Below are 17,472 nucleotides of genomic sequence, written 5' to 3' on the forward strand. Positions count from 1 at the left end.
TGTCTTTCTCCAGTTGATCAATGCACCCGATGCACAACAGAAGGTCTCCAGAGCCTGCTCACATCTGTGAAGATTGGCCTCCTGGCCATCTAAGTACAAGGCTGAGTCATCGGCAAACTCAACGTCCAGTAGCTCCTCTCCCCGAATAGGGAGTGCTAAGCCCCGAAGACCAACCTGCTGTGACACCAAAAATCTGCTCATCGCCTCCGCATAGAACAGAAAGAGAAAGGGGGCAAGAGGACAACCTTGTCTGACTGCGCGTGTGAGCATGAAGCTCTCACCTCTCCCCCCTGCCAAAAGTATCTGACTGTGAGCCTGTCTGTACAAAGCTGACACTCCTCTGATCCAAGCATCTGAGAAGCCCATCCTGCGGATAGTGCCCTCTAGAAAGTCCCCGTCAACTCGGTCGTATGCCTTCTCAAAATCGAGAAGAAGAATCACAAGGTCCTCACCACGGAGCCGTGCGAGGGCAGAAGCCTCCCAGAAAGTAAAGATGTTGTCAAGGATACTGCGTTCCTTGACAAAACCTGTCTGAGTCCCATGTATAAGGCTCTCTAAAAGTGGTTGAATCCTCGAACTCAGAGCCTTGGCAAGAATTTTGTAGGCTGAGTTGAGAATGGTGATGGGGCGCCACTGTCGAATCTCATCCAAGGAGCCACCCTCCTTGGGAATGAGGTAGATCAGGCCCTCACTCATGCTGTCAGGCATCACTCCTGTGTGCAAAATGTACCGAAAAGCACTACAAAGATCTGGGCCAAGCAGGTCCCAATACTCCAAGAAAAATCTGGGAGTCAATTCATCCTCACTAGGACAGCTACCACGAGGGAGGGCCCTAAGAGCTGTGTGCAGCTCCTCAAGCTGAAGTGGCATCTCTAGCCTCTGGCGCATCTCCTCTGTCACAAGACATGGCATCTGTGCCCAAACCTGCTCCTTGCATGCATCCTACCGCTCTGACTGAGGCTCAGCCGATAGTAACTCACGGTAAAAGTCAGTAGTAACTGCACGCATATCCTCGGGCTCACAAGCAACTGACCCATCGGGCCTCCTCAAGTGAATGACCTTGGCATGCGAGTGCCGAGGTCCCACTGTCTCAAAAAACGCACCAGTCACTCTGTCACCCACATGAGTCCACTGAGATGCGTGTCGGTGAAAGGCATACTCATGACGCCTCTCCTCTGTGCTAGCAAGCTCCTGTCGAGCCTGCTGTACCTTCTTCTCCAACGATGGACTGTCTGGATGCTTTTGCATCCGCTGTAGTGAAGCAATGCCTCGTTTGAGACGCTGCTCCGCCTCCCTCGTTCCAGCCCGGCGAGCCAGAGACTCCTGAAGAAAAAAATGGCTAAGCTGAGCTAGGCCTGAGGCCACTCTGTCTGCAGGTGAAACTGGGTTGTCCATGCCCTCTGTCCAGAGAGCCTCTACCCTCTCTCTGAGTGCTGAGTCCAACAAGACCCTCTCTGGGATGCGAAGCATCGTGCTCCCAATCCTCTGCCTGTCTGCCACCATGAGGATCACTGGTGCATGGTCCTCGAGAAGGAAGTCCCTGCCAGGATGCTCACTGAACCCCCCAAGTCACTGAAGTGGTCACTAGTGTAGAAGCGATCTATCCGCGATAGATTCACTCCTCCCACTCTGCGGTCCAATCTAGAGAAGGCACGACTGTCTAGGGGCCTCACAAAACCAGAATGCTGCCATGTATCCGAGACCCTCAAAGTCATACAAAACCTCTCCCAAGCTGCCAACTCGACTCCATGCACAGTAGCATGGCTGCCACCAATCCTGTCAGAGGGGTCCTCCAACATGTTGAAGTTCCCTCCTATACACCAATGATCAGCCTGCGGCAAAGACTGAACAATCTGTGACCAAAACTCTGCACGAGCACTCGCCACATTGGGTGCATAGATGTTCAAGAAGCCCACAAGGCCACCCTGAACCTGCATAGTAATCCACTGAGCCCTGCTTGGCACAATAATCCCTCTGCCCACAATGGCCTGCTGCAATGAGTCTGCAATAGTCATACATACCCCACCCTGGATGCCTCCAGGTCCAAAAGCAACTGAACCAAAGGTATCATAACGTCCATGCAAAAGCTGACCACATCGCCGAATGCGGCTCTCACACAGATGGTGCTCTTGAAGCATAAGGAGATCAATCTCTCCTCCCACAAGGCAAGCTCCTGACGCAATCGGCCTCGGTTTCAGCGATCGACCCCGCTGTTGCTGAAACCGGGGCCCATCTAGTCCCTGCACGTTCCATGAGACGATCCTCATGGGGAGCGAGAGAGAACAGATGCTGCCGCAGCAGCAAGACGGGCTATCTTCGAGGCAGGCTTGGATGGGGAGTAATCCGCATCCGAGCGTCCTCTAGATAGGCGTGACTGCAGTGAGCCTAGCCCAAGCCCAAGCAGAGCGAGCCGTGCGTAACGCAACCTCCTCTGTCCAGGAGTCCTCATGAATGTATACATAGCAAGGCAAACCCTGCGTATCAGCAAAGAAGTACACCACAATGTGCCTACATCCTGCTGAGTCTGGGGTGTCACCGCAAACTTGGCCAATGGCCACAAAGTCTGCAGCATATTTGTAACTCCAAGTTCTCCCATGTGGTGAAAGAACTCTAAGACCTGTGTATGCAACCATCCCACCACTGAGTCAAGGGACCACTCTGTCTCGGCCCTACCACAGAGGGGGAAGGAGAAACCAACTGCTGAGTCCAAGGCCTTTGTCCCCCTAGCGGTGAGGAACAAAACATGGACCCTGAAACAAGCTGCCTCATGGTCTGCTGCGGAATCGCCGAGAAAACGAGTAAACCCGTAGTCGAAGAAATCCCAGCGGCATCAGATGTCAATGCTCGTCAGCCCCTGAGGGACGGTTGCAAGGGAGGATGTCTGAATCTGCAGAGGGGGCCGCAAGAAGGGCTGACCCTCTCTTGCTAGGCGACTCGCGGCAAAGGCGCTGCCAAGAGATCTCCTATCCGCCGGAGAGGGACCAGTCTCTTGAGCCGACTGAGGAACTGGAGCAGGAGGGGAGGGAGAAGGAGCTGGGGGGAGTGGAGGAGAAGAGGGGCGGGATGGGGCGACAGAGGTAGAGGGGCGAGGTGGAGAGGCGACGAGAGCAGAAGGCGGGGAGGATGAGGAAGAGGGGGGGAACTCTGGGGGGAGCGGCTGTTGAGGGAGAAGCGGAGGTAAAGGCTGGCGCAGGGATCTCCTCTTGCTCAAGAGGACCAAAATGGTTCCCCATGGGAAACCACTGCTGCTGAGTAGGCACCTGAGGGCCACTCTCTGCCAGGCTCACGCTGTGGCCCCTAGCGTCGGCGGCCACGGGCTTGCTGCCACCCCTCCTCTGCTGGAGCCCCAAGCTTGGATGGTGGCTCTACATCTGTACGCTGTGCCGCTGGCTGTGGCTGCGGACCAGCCCTGGCAAGCTGGGGCTGAGGCTGTGGTGCAGGTCGCGGCATCCTCCGTGGACAGGCCTTCGCTAGATGGCCCATCTGTTGGCAAATGAAGCACTGGTTCGGGAGGCCCGAGTACTCCACACTCTGTCGAAACCAACCCCCACTCACCCGAGGTAAAAGGATAACCTTGGGGAGCGTGTGGGTATCTCTGACCAAAACTCGAACTGAGGGAATGCCAGCCGCCTTGGTAGCTACTGATGCTGCCATACGAGGTGTCTCCAGGACAGTCCCAATGGCGGAACCAATCGTGGAAAGAAGTGGTAGGTACTCCCTCCGTAAACCCGAAAAGGAGACTGAGATGGGGATGTTTGCCTCCTCTACTAGAACATCCTAAGCTGGGTCAAAACCATGTCGCCATTGTCGAAAGTGGGCACGTGATGCTCGGATGGCCAGTGGACTCATAGCTATGACCTTGGACGCCATCTCGGAGGACTCAAACTCGATCTGATAGTAACCCCGTCCGAGAATCTGGACATCCAAAATCTTTCCCACCTCTGTGAGAAGGCGGGCCTGGAGAAGGTCTCGCAGCTCTCCTTTGCTAGGTCGGGTGCCGAGAATCTTGCAAATGACCGAGGTCGCCTGCAATCGCTCTACCTGTGCGGCAAGGCTCGCTTGCTTTGTAGGCGAGAGAGCAAGTCGAATGGTGGGCTCAACGGGGTCGGTCGAGGGGGCTTCTGGCGAGTCCCTCTGTGGCGAAGCTGGAGCCTTCATCTGTGTCTACTGCTGTGGCGTAAGAAGGGGACGACGGGAGGGTGCTGCAATTGGGCGCACCAAACACTGCTCCAAGGAGTTGAAACAAATGCCGAAAGTGCCGAGCTGCAGAGAGTAATCGAGGAGGAGGACCCAAACGGGCGGGCGAATGGGCCGAGGCGCGGGGGGGGGGGGGGGGGGGATATAGCGGGTTGGGGCAAGCGGGCAGGCAGCGAAAAAAGCACAGGGGATAGGGCTGCGGGCGGCGGCAGCGGGGGCTGAGGGCGGGCGGCGCAAGGGGGGGCAGCGGGGGCTGAGGGCAGGCGGGAGGGGGGAGGGATTGCGCAGCGAAGATTTCACAGCAGCAACAAGCGCGTGTAAGTTGAATTGTATCAAGCACAAAGAAGTTGAGAGGTTTATGGAGTAAACATTGACATATACTTTACCTTTGGGATGAAGGTTCCAATTGCTCGGTATTATTGGGTGATAGGAGTACGAAAGCCTTTACATTGTCAAGATTTGCTTCAATCCCATTTTCTGAGATCATGTCTCCCAAAAACTTCATTCTTAGTTGAGCAAGATGGCAATTCTTTGGGTTGAGCTAACCTCCACTTTCATTATAATGCTTAAATGCAATCTTAAGCCTTGAACAATGATCCTTCTACAGCTATAAACACAAAATTCATAAAAAAGATCCTTCAGAGAACACCTTATTGTGCTTCTGGTATCAGGAACAGCCATTCATAAGACCAAATGGAAGCAGCCAATGACAAAAACATGCCCCTGGCATGATAAATGTGGTCTTCTATTGATTCCCTTGAGCTATATAGAGAGCTGAAAATATCTAGAGAAGCCATTCCATATACTATATCTTTTATGACTTGCAATTAAATCTAGTATGTAAAGAAGAGGGTAGGATCCCTCTTCATGGCTGCATTTAGAGGCTTAACATCAACACAAATTGTCTACTTCATCTTTCTTGAATGTTACCACAACAAGGCTTACCAGCTTTAAGAAGATTCTCTTCTTCCTCCTATAAGGTAACATCAACCTTTACACTCACCAAATCAGCCCTTTCTACTTGCCAAACCAGCCCTTAAACTAATTTGGTTGCCCTTCTCCCAAAGGAAACTTTGATGCATTGTAATGTTGCTTTGGTCTTCTCTTTACCTACACATGTTTCCACCCACTTCCATCTCTTATGGTCAAGACCGACATCACATGGTCTCTTTCTCTCTTGCATACCAGCATGACCACAGATCCTGAATCTTCCTTGTCTTGCTTCAAACAAAGCATACTTACCACCTTATTTTGCCCTTCTCCTCAACAGTCGAGCCATTTGGTCCGCGCTTCCCCTTCGATCTCCATGCCATAGTCTTGAGCACAAGGAGGAATCTATGATGGAAGAGGAAACATTTCACTACCCTACATTGAGGGCGTGTATGACCCCATTCACCACAATTGTAACACCTCTTCCATGCATATCTCTTCCTCTACACCTACAAGCTCCTAATTGTTACCATAGCCACAACCATATCAATAACCTTGACCTCTTCCACCTCTCATTGTAACCTGCACCTACATATGTGATGCTCCTATGAGTGAGTGAATGAGAGAGGGGAGAGAGAGACTTTGTGTTTGTGTGCTTTTTGCCTTATGTTAGATCAAAGTTTTGCGTGCGATTTCTTTTCCTAAAGACAAAAAAAAAGTGGTGTCTTTAATAGATAAGGATGGGATCGACACTTGTATTGTCTTCCCGAGTTTTTTTTTTGATGCTAGAAAGACTTGGGAGGGACAATAGCACATTCATGTTCAATAGCTTAAGCATCCTATGGCAGAGTATTTTCTAACTGCTATTTTTTTGGGGAAAAAGATGCCTTTTGTTCGAGATGTTGGAAGATGTTGGACAGTGGGTGGATTCCTTCGTTAAGCAATAAGCTACATGTGGAGTCTACTTTGGTGCCAAAGGAATTTATGTAGTACTACTTGCTATCCCGAAGCACACAATTTTTTATGTCGTGTTTGTTATTCAATACACACATGACAAACTTATTGCCTTTGGCTTCAAAGAAAGATTAATATAATTTTATCCGTCATAAATGTCTTGTGTGGATAGAAATCGTTGATTTCCATGCACTTGGAAACATTTTCTACCCTTACATGCACTTGGAAACATTTTCTACCCTTACTTGCAACTTGCAGCTCAGCTTGGCAAAGTGTTTGTCCTCCTAAAATTAATGCAAATACTTTTGTGTCCTCTGGGATATAGGCAAACCTACTCCCAATGGGAACACAATGAATTATGGGAACCCTTTCGTTGGAAAAAGAACATTCAAGCTTAAATGGGGCAAAGTATGTGGTTCACATGAGTCGTTTTGTGACGAAAAGTGCATGTGGATGCACAATGATAGATGTGAATGGATGGCTCGATCCCAAAAATACGCTCTTTTTGAAAAGGGTTGTCCATCAAACAAATTCTTCCCAAAGTTAGCACCATTCATGCGAATCTGATGCTATCATAAGGGTTGAGATTGACTCTTGGCAATAGACTAATATGAAAGAAAAGCTTAAAATATTCTTGGTCCTTCTCCAACTCCATTCGATGTTGCCTCACATGCTTGACACAAGGGTTGAGATTGGCTCTTGGCATAATAATGAAACAAAAGCTTGCAATGTGTTTCATAACCAGTGTCAAAACATTCTTGGTCCTTTTCCAACTCCATTCAATGTTACCTTACATGCTTGACAGAATTGATTATCTTATATCACACTCTTGTCTTCAATAAATGAATTGACTATTTTACGGAAAGTAAATTGACGCAGTCTATCAGCCCCGGGTCACTGGGAAGTCTCCTAAATGTGAGTATTAATGTTGAATCTTTTGCAATTTTGGGATATAAATGAAATGAGAGTTGTTGTTGATAAATCAAGCATGCCAGAAGTAATCCCTTAACATTGGGAACAAGGTTTGTTAAGCTATCTTTGTGTGAGCCTTCTCCTTTGGAAAACTAATACTTTCATGCCCATGGTTTACAAGTTTGCCAAGATGTTGGTTAAGGGAATGTCTGTTTGCATGAACCACTTTATCAATTCATTCCGAGAAGACAAATTGTGAATACTTTGGCCAATGCCTTTATAGGTGTGAATAAGCTAAATATACAACCAAAATGTGATAGTCAGGAGCTCATTGTTGCTGCTCCAATTGCCCCCCCGCTTCCCTGGGCACCCCTCCCTGCTTTCGCTGCCTTCCCCTCTAGCCCAACTCCATCCTCCCCTCCCCCCCTCCTCCGTGACTTTTTTACCTCCCCTCCTCCTACTTGCTCAGGTCTCCTGGCTAAGGAGTGCTTGAATCAAGTGCCTCGCCCGACCCCACAGAGCTTGCCATTCGACTTGCTCTCTCGCCGATGGAGTAAGCAAGCCTTGCAGCACAGGTGGAGTGCCTCAAGGCTACCTCTATCATTTGCAAAATTATCGGCACCCGACCTAGCATAGGCGAAGTGCGCGAACTCCTTCAGGACTGCGTTCTTTCAAAGGTGGGAAAGATCATCGACATATTGATCCATGAGCACGCTTACTACCAAATCGAGTTTGAGACTCCCGAGATGGCGACCAAGGTCGTTTTGATGAGCTCGCTGGTCATCCAAATAGTCAGGGCCCATTTTCGATAATGGCGCCATGATTTCGACCCTGCTTCTGATGTTCTTGTCGAGGAAGCAGATTTACTCATCTCAGTCTGCTTCCCCAGCCAGAGGAGAGAATACCTCCGTGATGGGCTCCGAGATTGGGATTGTCTTGAAGACATTGTGCATAGCAGCTTCAGTAGCTACCAAGGCAACAAGTATACCTACAGTCCGTGTTTTGGATCGAACACCCACTCTCTCCTAAAAGTAGTTCTATTACCTAGAGTGAGTGGTGGATGGATACCCCAAAAATGTGGGCACTCACAACTCATGCACTAGTGCTTCGTCACTAGAAAAATGTGTATCAAGCTTGCATAGGCCCCTGATTGTGGCAGTTTCTTATAAACAATTTCTGATCTATATCAGTAATTCAATTCTTGTTTCCAATTTATACTCTCTGTTTCATCTATTCTGCTTTGACTCTTCCTAATCACTCTCTCATAGCGAAATTCCCTCTGCCTACCTGGTCACTCTTCGAGAACTGCACTCTCCAACACCACGACTTAGTCTTAAACGAAATCTAGAATAGACCAAGCTACCTACCCAAAGTTTTTACCATAAAAAAAACCTACCCAATTGGTTGTACATAGCCCCTTTAGTCTTATCTAGGGATCGTATTGAAGCACATTGCCCAAACAATACAATCCTCTTGTTGCCTAGTTTTTCCATCTTGCATAGGCCTATCCTCGTAGGAGGACCCAACCCGCAACACCAAATCAAGCTACCAAGGCTCACCCGGCACAGTAAAACAGAGACCCAGGCAGCAAATATCGGTTGTTGCAACCAAGGACCGGCACGTCGTACAACCCCCCCTGGTGGCCAACCTGTGACAGGCCAGAAGTGGGTTCCTATAAGAAACTATTCCAGTCCTCTGCAGCAAGATGCCCTTGATGAGACTCCTTCCACCTCAGCCTCACTACCGTCAGCTCCCCCTCCTCCTCCATACGTTGTCTCTACCACTCCCCCACCGCTCCACCTCCTCCTCCCGCCCCTCCCATCTCCCTCTAGACCCACAGCCTCTTCTCCTTGCCCTTCTCATACCCCACCACGCGCCCAAGGGACAGGACACTCCTTTGCAGTTTGGAGATCTCTTGGCAATGCTTTTGCTACGAGCCAACCACTGACTACTTGAGGAAACCACTTTTGGTATAGGCTTTCCCTTTTGCTCAGGCGAGAGCGCATGCATGCATGCAGACCATAGGTATGGGCACACATGCCTTCTTTAGTCATTGAGGAGATGAGCAAGAGCCTTCAGAGCCCACTCCAACCCGAAGAGCTTCAAGAGGCTCTCAGGGCAAGGGAGGATGGTTTGACTGTCAGATTCTTCTTGGAGCATTGGGAGGTTCGTGGCCGAGGACTTATGTCTTGCATACTAGCATATTCTACATACTTGGGAGATGCCAGATAGCATGAGTGAGAGTTTGATTTATCTTATCCCCAGGGAGGAAGGGCTTTGGACGAGATCCGGCAGTGGCGGCCCATCAGCATTCTCAACTTAGCCTACAAAATTCTAGCAAAGGCTTTGTGTTTGAGAATTTAGCCATTACTTGAGAGCATTATACATGAGACACATACCTGCTGCTTTGTCAAGGAGCGTAGCATCCTTGAAAGCATTTTCACCTTTTGGGAGGCATTAGCTCTCGCTCATCTTTGAGGAGAGGATCTTGTGGTACTCCTCGGCTTTGAGAAGGCTTATGATAGAGTTGACTGGTTCGTGCTTGTCAGACTGAGACCATCCCACGCATACAACACTCTGGAAGGCTAACTAAACCACAATCTAGAATCTCACTGCTCTCAACTACACCACCAACCCACATACACATAAACGGAAGGAAACTCACCAAACTATGCCAGAATCGTACGAAACTTAAGGAACACCATCCCCTCACTAGGATACACCTGTCCTAAAGCCTCTACACTCAAAACCCTAGCTCTAAACCCATCTGCGAAAAACACGTATGAAGACAGAGCCGAATTTTGGAAGTGCCCAAAACTGTAGTCTGAGTACCTATGCGTAGCTCATGTTGCCACAATTCTAATGATTACTTGCAAGCAGAAAATAGACATCGTTTGATATACTTACAGTCGCAAATAGCTCGCATATGCGCGAGCGCTTTTGCTCCGTTCTGCGAGGAATGCTTCGTGTTGTCATGTAGCTCTCACCGAGCCTAGGATAATGGTGTTGTCAGTTCTCCAATGCGATGAGCAAGCGGGGAGTAGCGCCAGGATGAATCTCACGTTCTCTCTCTCTTCCTCTCTCACACACAGTCAATGACAGCTTAAAACTTGATTATGATAAAAGTTCCTTCTTTACAAAATGACCTAGGTACCTTATATACTAAGGCTACCATGGGTTAAACCTAAAATAGAGTTCATGGGTAAAATGGCTTTGTATGTCTTTGTATGTTCAATCTGGAAGTGCTATTGCACCCCGGCATCTGCAACTAGACTAACTACTTATTATAAATGATGTTTTAAACTATAATCCGCAGCATTTCCCAACTCTTGAAAGATAAGACTTTTGTGCGAACATTGAGTTATGTTGTGCTGTTAACCCAGCGGTCAACATGTATTGTATATGGTTTGAGCTACGACCTCGTTAGGGCATTCTTTCAAATATTGTGAAATCATAGTGACGGAACCATTTTGGGGTCTCCCATTTCAAGTTGTGGTCCTCGTTCCATGTGAATATAGAGTCGTAGGGAATGGCACTTAATGCCACCGGGACCCACAGAAGGGTGGCCCATGAAACCCTTAGATTTTCACAGAGTTGCGTAGGTCGGGCCTGAGGAGGAGCTGGGAGGACCCTTTTTCTTTGAGCTTGCTTTGGTCTTGGAAGCAGCTGCGAGGAACGACCTTGAGCAGCACCAGCCCACATGCATTGAGAAGCGTTTGAGGCAGCCACTTACATGGAAAACCTTGGTCAGCACAGAGCGAGACACATGGTTGGTAGCCGACCTCATGTCACTTGGGGTCCCATGGCAAAGGGTCCAACCAACACTCTTGGCGACTAGCTACAGTTTACAGCACTTTAGGAGATTCAGAGCTTTCAGCTATTAGGCTTGAGGGGGTTGCAGAGCATGTGTCAGGATATTATAAAGGCTATACTAGTAGAGTGGCACACCCCTCTTGAGCCCCTTGTTCAGCTATATATAGAGACACTATATATAGCTCAACACCCTTGACTCCCTACTGGATGGGGGGTTTCACTCGACCGGAGGTCCTCATTACAATTAGGGCTTGCTTGGACACAAGTTTTTGCATGTTCATTAAAGTTCACAGAGAGGGCCACCTCCACAGAGTCTCTACCGAGGCACCAAAGGACGTCGTGTGTTGCTTCCAACGGATTCAAATTGTGGGCATCAGTGGAGGACTTGCGTGAGAGACCCTGACTGGACAACTCTTGAGTCAGGACAGTCGTGGTAATGGGCTTGGGAGAGCCGCCCTCTAGTAAGAGTGCAGTAAGACCCAAGGGAGTGGTTTTGACCAGATACTTTTACTCTAGCCGATCATCCGAGAACCCCCTTCTTCCGGTACACAGCACGGCTGGGACGTCACATACTGACAGCGTGGCAAGAGGCCCGTCCTATTGTAGCGGCTCATTGGCAAGACGAGGGTCTGACGACTTAGTTATTGGCAATATTTTGGCAGCGCTTATGGAACAGCAAACAGCCAAGGAGAGTCACTATGTTCTAGTGGCTAGTTGCCCATCCAGTTTGCAGTTGGGAGGTGGTTAGTGCACAGTGGTCACTCTGTAGTATGTACTGCGTGTGACCATCCACTTCAAACACCGTGTCATTGACTCTGGGACTGCTGTCTCATGGCATAGCAGGTTTGGTTTTGGATTCTTCGCCTCATGCCTACACTTTCTACAACGAGCGAATACACTTGGGGTGTTGCAACTTGGTCCACCTTGACAATCCCAACACTTCCTTTTGAGATGGTTTCAAGCAACAGAATGATTGTGATATAGGAGGGCCGGCCTATACTCTAGCCTGCCATGGAGCTTGTACCTCACGAGTGGAGCAGAGATAGAGAGAGCTGTTGGGAGCGATCTGCAGCTTGACACTTTGGTTCATCTCTAGAGAGCCCCCAATGCTTTTGCATCTTCAAGGTCGACCTGTCCAACCGGCAGAGACTTTGCGTGACATATGGCTAGAGTTGATCCATACACTCAAGGGATAGTTTGAGAGGCTTCAGGGCAGCTATGACCGCATGCGGGAGCACCACGAGGCCTTCTTGCGATTTTGGAGACCAGGGCCCTTCTTTGCCATGGTTCATGGGGCACCTAAATGGCAATACCACCCACTAGTGTGGTTGTTTCCTCCTCCCATATCTTGATTTAGATGTCATTGTGCATATCTTACCTTTTCATTGGGAGAGTATCCCCACCTTTTGATGTATCCCTCTCTAGTAGGGGCACGTTGTAGCCCTTATGGGTAGTTTCCTTAACTAACAGAAGGATCTTTTCCTTGGAGAAAAAGAAAAGGCTAAATATACACTCAAGATGTACCGAACAGCTACTTTGCTGTGACATGGCTCCCTATCACTTTACTGTCTGCAGTGTATAAGAATTTGGCCCACATCATCAGTGTTCACTTGCATCCTTTTTATCGCGAATGCATTCATGCTTTGCAGACAAGATCAGAAGCCTCTGTGCAGTTGCTCCCAAGAGTGAAGAAGGCTCACAGCAAAACGATTCTATAGTCTCCTACTCATACCAACTCTGCATATCTCTGTAAAGATCCATCTGATGGAAGGTCTCCAAGGGCCTCCTGCCTGAGGCACTCGAGCTTGAAGCCGCTGAAGCAAAAAATCCTTCCAGGGCTCCTCTGTTGGAAGCAGTCCTCTGACAACAAACTTCCCAAGAAAGGCTCTACTCTGTTGTGTTGGGTCAATGATCCCCAACCCCCCCTGAGAACAAGGTAGAGTGATGACCTGCCATGCTACTTTGGCTGGGGCTATCTGAGTGTCACGCCTCGACCAAAGAAAATTCCTAATCAACCTCTCTACTTGGCTGATGTAGTAGCTCGAAAAGATCCAACAAGATGTAATGTACCACATAGTAGCCAACGACACCTGGTTGGCCACTACAGCTCTTCCTGCCAAAGAGGGTCGTGCCGATCTCCAATGTAGCAACTTCCTCCTGATGGACAGGAGGAGGGGAGCAATTTGCTGCTCAGGGGACAAGTCCTGGCCAACCTGACAGCCCAAGTAGCAACTACAGTCCCTGGGGGAATCCATCTAAAATGTTCACCTGGCAGCCAATAAGGCATAGGAGCACTGCCAACCCAGAATGCCACTGTCTTCCTCTAGTTGATCCATGCGCCTGATGCACAACAAAACGTCTCTAGAGCCTGCTCACACCTGTGCAGGCTGGCCTCTTGGTGCTCCAAGTACAAAGCTGAGTCATCTGCAAACTCAGCATCCAGTAGCTCATCGTCCCGAATAGGGAGCGCTAAGCCACGTAAACCAACCTGCTGTGGAACCAAGAATCTTCTCATCGCCTTAGGATAGAACAGAAAGAGGAAGGGGGACTAGAGGGCAGCCTTGTCTGACTGAGCGTATGAGCATGAAACGCTCCTCTACCTCCTGCCAAAAGCACCTCATTGTGTGCACGTCTGTAGAGAACTGACACACCTCTGATCCAAGCATGTGAGAAGCCCATCCTACGTAAAGTACCCTCCAAGAAGTCCCAGTCCACTCTGTCGTAGGCCTTCTCAAAATCGAGAAGAAGTACCACCAGATCCTCACTTCGGAGGCGAGTGAGGGCCGACGCCTCCCAAAAAGTGAATATGTTGTCAAGGATGCTACGCTCCTTGACAAAACCTGTCTGGATCCCATGTATAATGCTCTCTAGAAGTGGTTGAATCCTCAAGCTCAGAGCCTTGGCTAGAATTTTGTAGGTTGAGTTGAGAATGGTGATGGGTCACCACTTCCGAATCTCATCCAAGGAGCCTTCCTCCTTGGGAATGAGGTAGATCAAGCCCTCACTCATGCTGTCAGGCATCTCTCCTCTGTGCAAGATGTACTGAAAAGCGTTGCAAAGGTCTTTGCCCAACAAGTCCTAGTACTCCAAGAAAAAAGTGGGAGTCAAATCATCCTCCCTGGGATAGCTACCACGGGGAAGTTCTCTGAGGGCCACATGGAGCTCCTCTAGCAAGAGAGGCATCTCAAGTCTCTGACGCATCTCCTCATTCACAAGGCAAGGCATCTATGCCTAAACCTGCTCCTGGCATGCATCTTGACTCTTTGACTGAAACTCTACTGATAGCCAGTCACGGTACGAGTTCGTAGGAATTCCACGCATATCCTCTAACACTGAAGCAACTGACCTGTCAGGTCTCCTCAACTAGTTGACATTGGTAAGCGCATGATGGGGTCCCACTACCTCAAAGAACGACCCAGCCAGTCTGTCACCCAATTGGGTCTACTGAGATGCCTGTTGATGAGAAGCAAACTTGTGGCGCCTCTTCTCTATGCTAGCAAGCTCCTGGCGAGCCTGCTGCAATTGCTCCTCCAACCAAGGACTGTTCGGGTGCTACTCCTGCATCCTTTGCAAGGAAGCAATGCCTCGACGGAGATGCTGCTCTTCCTCCCTCGCTGCAGCCAAGCGGGCCGTAGACTCCTAGAGAAAGAAATGACTAAGCTGAGCAAGTCTAGAGGCCACTCTATCAGCAGGAGAGTCATGCGTGTCCAAGCCCTCTGTCCAAAGAGCTACCACTCGCTCTCTAAGCTCTGAGTCCAACAAGATCCTCTCAGGGATGCGTAGCATCATATCTATCTGTCACTGGGAGGATCACTGGTGCATGGTCCAAAAAAGATGTTCCAGCCAAGATGCAAACTGACCCTCCCAAGTCACAGATGTGGTCACTAGCGTAGAAGCGATCTATCCGGGATAGATTCACTCCTCCGACTTTGTAGTCCGAGCGAGAGAAGGCCAAGCTGTCTGGGGGCCTCACAAAGCCAGAGTGCTGCTAAACATCTGAAACCCTAAAAGTCATACATAGCCTCTCCCACGCTGCCAACTCAGCTCCGTGCACAATAGCATGGCTACCACCAAGCTTGTCTTAGGGGTTCTCCAACATGTTGAAGTCACCTCCAAAGCACCATTGCTCTGCATGCGGCAGAGACTCTACAATGTGAGACCAAAACTCTGCACATGCACTTGCCACATTGGGCGCATAAATGTTCAGGAAGCCCAAGAGGCAACTCTGAACGTGCATAGTAATCCACTGAGCCCTGCAAGGCACAATAATACCTCTGTTCACAATGGCCTGCCACCAAGAGTCCGCAATAGTCATATGTACCCCTCCCTATATACCACTAGGTCCAAATGGAGCTGACCAAAATGTCTCAAAACGCCCACGCAAAAGCTGGCCACATCGTCTAATGCGGCTCTCACAAAGAAGATGCCCACCTAATCCCTGCACATTCCATGGGACAATCCTCATGGGGAATGAGAGAGAACTGATGCTGCAGCATCATCTAACCGTGCTATCTTCGAGGCTGGCTTGGATGAGGAGTAATCCGCATTCGAGCGTCCTTGAGATAGGCGTGACTGCAAAGACTGTCTAGCCCAGGCCCAAGAAGAGCGTGCTGTACGTAGGGGAACCTCCTCTGTCCAAGAGTCCTCATCTATGTATACATAGCATGATGGGCTCTGCGTGTCAGCAAAGAAGTGTACCACAATGTGTCTACATCCTGCCGAGTCTGGAGGTGTCACTGAAAACTTGGCCAACGGCCACAAGGTCTGTACCAGGTTTGTAACCCCCAGGTCTACGGTGTGGTGAGAGAACTGGAGGGCTTGTGCCTGCAACCACTCCAACACTGATTCAAGGGTCCACTCAGCCTGATCCTTGGCTTATAAGGGAAAAGAGAAGCCAACCGTTGAGTCCAGGGCCTCTATCCCTCTGGCAGCAGGGAACAATACATGAACTCTGAAACAAGCTGCCTTAAAGTTTGGTGAAGGGTCGCGGAGAAACCGTGTGAAGTCGTAGGCAAAGAAATCCAACCTGCGGCAAATGTCGAAGCACGTCAATCCATGAGGAATTGCTGGAAAGGGAGAAGTCTGCACCAAAAGGGGGGTACGGAAGAAGGACTGTCCCTCCCTCGCTAAGTGACTCGTGACAAAAGCACTGCCAAGAGATCTCCTAGCAGCCAAGGAAGGTCCTACCCCATGAGTCGGCTGCGGGGAAGGAATTGGAGGAGATGTGGAAGCAAGGGGACTGGTTGGAGGAGGAGTAGGGGGGCGCGAAGCGGCAAGAGGAGAGGGCCGAGGTGGAGAGGGGGGAGGAGGCGGAGGGGGACGGGTAGAGAAAAACTTGGGGGGAGGAGGGAGCAGGGGCTGTCGAAGGTGAGACTGAAGAGGAGGGTGGAGCTAGGACCTCGTCCTGCTGAAGAGGGTCGAAACGGTTCCGTGTGGGAACCCACTGCTGCTGGCTTGGAGCCTGACGACCACCCGATGGGTCAGGTTGGCGTGGTGGCCCCTGTCGACATCGACCACGAACTTGCTGCCAGCCCTCCTCTGCCTGAACTTCAGGCTCGGAGGGTGAGTCTGCCTGAGTTTCCTGTGACTCTGTCTGCTGCTGTTGGCCAGCCCTAGGAGGCTGGGGCTGAGCCTGAGGTGAAGGTCGAGGCCTCCTTCATGGATAGGCCTTTGCAAGATGGCCCATCTGACGACAAATGAAACACTGATTCGGGAGGCCTAAATACTACACGCTCTGGCGGAGCCAACCACCACTCACCCTAGGTAATAGAATGACCTTTGAGAGGGTGTGGGTGTCCGAAACTAGAACACGTACTGTGGGAATGCCAGCTGCCTTGGAAGCTACGGAGGCTGCCATGCGAGGTGTCTCTAGAACAATCCCAATCTCTGAGCCTATCCTGGATAGTAGCGGAAGGTACTCCTCTCCCTCAGGCCGGGGAAGCAGACTGAGATGGGAACGCATGCCTTCTCAACAAGCACGTCAGTAGGTGGGTCGAAACCATGGTGCCACTGTCGAATATGAGCTCCAACTGCTCGAATGGCCAGGGGGCTCATCACAATGACATTGGACGCCATCTCGGGAGTCTCAAACTCTATCTGGTAATAGCCTCGCCCGAGAAGCTGAACGTCAAGTATCTTGCCCACCTCTGCTAAAAGGCAGGCCTGGAGAAGATCACGCTTCTCTCCTCTGCTAGGGGGGGTGCCGATGATCTTGCAGATGACAGAGGGTCACCTGGAGGCGCTCCACCTCTGCTGCGAGGCTCGCTTGCTTTGTCGGCGAAAGAGCAAGTCGGATGGTGGGCTCTGCAGGGCCGGGCGAGGGGGCTTCTTGAGAGTCCCTCTGGGGTGGAGCATGAGCCTCCATCTATGTCTGCTGCTGTGATGGAATGCGAGATGGAAGAAGACGGCCCTCTGGGGAAATCCTAACAAGCAATGTCAGGAGGTCAATCTCTTCGGAGCAAGTCGAGAGGTGCCTTCAGGGGGATGGTAGCGAGCAAATGGAAGCGGGGGTGGAGGAGCACGGGAGAGCGCGAGGGGAAAGGCTGGGGCGAGGGGGCAGCACGCTGGCTGGCTGTATCGCACTCAGGCAAGGCAGCTGGCAGCATGCAGCGCAACGGAGGAGGGGGGAGGTGTGAGCGATGGCGAGAGGGGGGATGTTGCAGGTGC

General features: G+C 50.3%; 1 protein-coding gene across 4 annotated transcripts in view; it reads left to right on the forward strand.

Moving 5' to 3' along the window:
- Positions 1-17,472, forward strand: part of LOC147422190 (uncharacterized) — a 164,363-nt gene that overhangs the window by 50,971 nt on the left and 95,920 nt on the right. The gene's annotated exons all lie outside the window — the stretch shown is intronic.

Source organism: Adiantum capillus-veneris, chromosome 27 (assembly GCF_014529385.1).
Source record: "Adiantum capillus-veneris isolate H3 chromosome 27, ASM1452938v2, whole genome shotgun sequence".
Classification (NCBI taxonomy): domain Eukaryota; kingdom Viridiplantae; phylum Streptophyta; class Polypodiopsida; order Polypodiales; family Pteridaceae; genus Adiantum; species Adiantum capillus-veneris.